Source organism: Gekko japonicus, unplaced genomic scaffold, assembly GCF_001447785.1.
Source record: "Gekko japonicus isolate JY-2015 unplaced genomic scaffold, Gekko_japonicus_V1.1 scaffold480, whole genome shotgun sequence".
Taxonomy (NCBI): Eukaryota; Metazoa; Chordata; class Lepidosauria; order Squamata; family Gekkonidae; genus Gekko; species Gekko japonicus.
The window spans coordinates 506,184-508,890 of record NW_015175370.1 but is presented as its reverse complement, the minus strand read 5'-3'; positions in this window follow the sequence as shown (position 1 = coordinate 508,890).

Sequence of the window (2,707 nt, the reverse complement as noted above, 5' to 3'; positions counted from 1 at the left end):
CGAGAGGCTTTGCTTCTGAAGTCTTTAGGGCTGGCTAGATCGGCCTTAGGCGAGAAAGTAGGAAAGAGGAAGCGTTTGGATGAGCTCGGAAAGTGAAGGGGTGGGGGTGGGGCGCTTTGGCCTGCCTCCCAGTGTATCACAGCCCGATCCTGTGCTCCGGATTCAGCGAGGTTTACTCGCGAGTAAGCGTGCAAATGCTTGCACCCTCAGGGTTAGTGGGTGCCTAAGGGAAGGAATGATTGAGTGGGCGTGGCGGTGGGCATGAGCCAGAGGTTTGGGCTGGATATGCCAGAAAGTGTAAGTGTGTGTGTGAGAGAGAAAGAAAGAATGAATGGGTCCATGTTTAGATGGGTAGCGGGTTGGTCTGCAATAGAAGAGCAAAATTGGAGTCCAGCAACGCCTTAACGACCAACAAGACTTCCAAACGATAAACTTGGGGGGAGTCCAGCCTCACTTCCTCAGATAGATGTGTGTGTGTAACATAGCAGCTGGCAGGTATGGGAGGGACCCTGTGTGGAACACAGTCAGTTTGCTTCAGGCTGTGACTGTGTGGATTTAATACAAGTGTTCTGCTGCGTTTATTAACTCTGCATTTACATAGAGATCCCTAACAATAGCCTCCAATGAGAATGTGTGTGAACACAACTTTGAGCTAGCGGGAAAGCAGGGGAGGGGGAGAGAGAGCACTTCACTTGTGTGAATGTAGGTTAAGAGTGTTAGTGGTGGGTGTTAAAAATTGGACTGACCCTAATCCTGTTCACAACTGGGAGTAAACGCCCACGGAAACGAACGTGTCCTACATCCGAGTAGACCTTCCCAGGCTCGGCCCCCATGTGCAAAGCCGGCAAGATCCAGAGATACTGGTACCTTTACCCCAAAACAAGTCCTTCTCTGTTCAATTTGCAATTAACTTCCACGGGAAGCTTGCACAGGGTTGCACATTTAAAAAAAAAATTGCACCCAATTTCAGTGTGGGAAGAAGCTGCACCTCTGACACCACGTTACTGTGGAGTAAGTCCCACTGAATGCGTTACTTCTGAGTAAGCCCGCACAGGATCGGGCCGCATGTTTCCTCCTACTGAAAGAGACGCTTCTCGAGGGAAGTCGTCTCCCTGCCTTTGGGCCTGTGTCTGGGTACCTGCCGCGGCGGCCGCTTCTCTGGTCAATGGCCCGGGAGGCTTGGAGCGCTGCCCCCCACCCCCGGCAGACCCTGGGAAGGGAGCCTTCCCGCCCTTGCAGCCGCGCAGGGGCTCTGCACCCCGCGCTTAAACTTGACACCTCGCCGTCCTCGCTGCTCCTCCGGGACCCCTCCCTTGGCTCGGCAGCCATCTATTTGCGGAGAAAGGCGGCGGCGGCGGGGTGGGGTGGGGGGTGGGGAAGAGAGCAAGCCTCCCTGCCTGGCCTCAGCCTCTCCCACCGCCCCACATCTCTGCCTCTTGGCTGTCCTCAGCGAGGAACTTGTGTGGCGTTTTCCCTTTTCCCAACCTGAAAGAATAATTGAAAAATCTTAAACAGAAAAAAAGAAAACCCGAATCCAAACCTCACAGACGCCACGTGCGGCTCAACTTTCCTTTACTAGCCGTTTAGCTGTTCCTTTCCTCGCTGGATTTTCCAGCAAGGGAAAACTCTGAGATGCCCTAACTATCCTTTGCAGGGCTCTTATTTTTTAAAAAAGGGGAGATGTGTTATTTGGGGGGGGGGGGCTCTCTCTATTTCTGCCTCGCTCTTTTCACTGTTGTCAGTTCCTCGAGATTCTTTATTTTGACCATTTAAACTGGAAAACTCCCGCAGTCTTGCTTAGTGTTGTCTCCTTCTTAAATTTCAGAATGTTGATCTATCATAATTTAGGTGCTCCCCCCCGCCGTGTACTACAAATGTTCCTTCCTCTTTTTTCTTATCGACCGTCTAACTTAAAAAACAACACCATCCTGTTTTTTTTAAAGGCCCAACAACTTTAAACCCATTTTCTCCTCCTTATACATTTTATGCAATTCATTGCCAGAGAGTGGGGGAGGGCTGTGGGCTTCTTCCTCTTTTCCAAATGTCCAGCGTCAGGATCCTCAAAATACTTACTCTAGAGTAACCTTATCGACTTCAATGGATTCCCCCCCCTCCAACAAAGACCTCTGTCGTTTACACCAGATCGCCTTTCCCTCTGCTTACTTCATCCCGCTCCTGGTATAGTCCTATCCTACCAAGAGGTTGCCGACCCCTTGAACCCCTTTCAGCCACTCTTTTGCAAGACGCTACCAGGAATGGAACACGGGTTCACCTTTCTCCTCCCCCGGCTACGTATAAAATGTATGTGCGGGGATTCGAACCCAGTGCCGACAGGGGAGAACATTTCCAGGTACCCTGGTGGCGCAGTTTATTCCGACTTTATTTCTTAGTGTGCATCATTAGCAGAACCGTGTGGAGACAGCCACTCGACTAAGTGCTTCTTAAAATGAAGAGCCTAAATACATATTCCGAGGTCTGTCTGCGGATATGAGCCGTGAGGCGCCGCATGGAGCCTCCATGATTAGAGGCAGTGTACCGCTGGCGGGCTGCGGCCGCTGTACGCCACAGGGCGCCTCTGGCCTGTGACAAACTGCTAGGCTCCACGGTCTGATCCGGCGGAGGCGATTCTGAACGTTCCCATTCATTCGTTTGTTCGGTGTGATCTTGGGCACGCAGCGTCTCTGTCTCTGTGTGTGTGTTGGGGGGG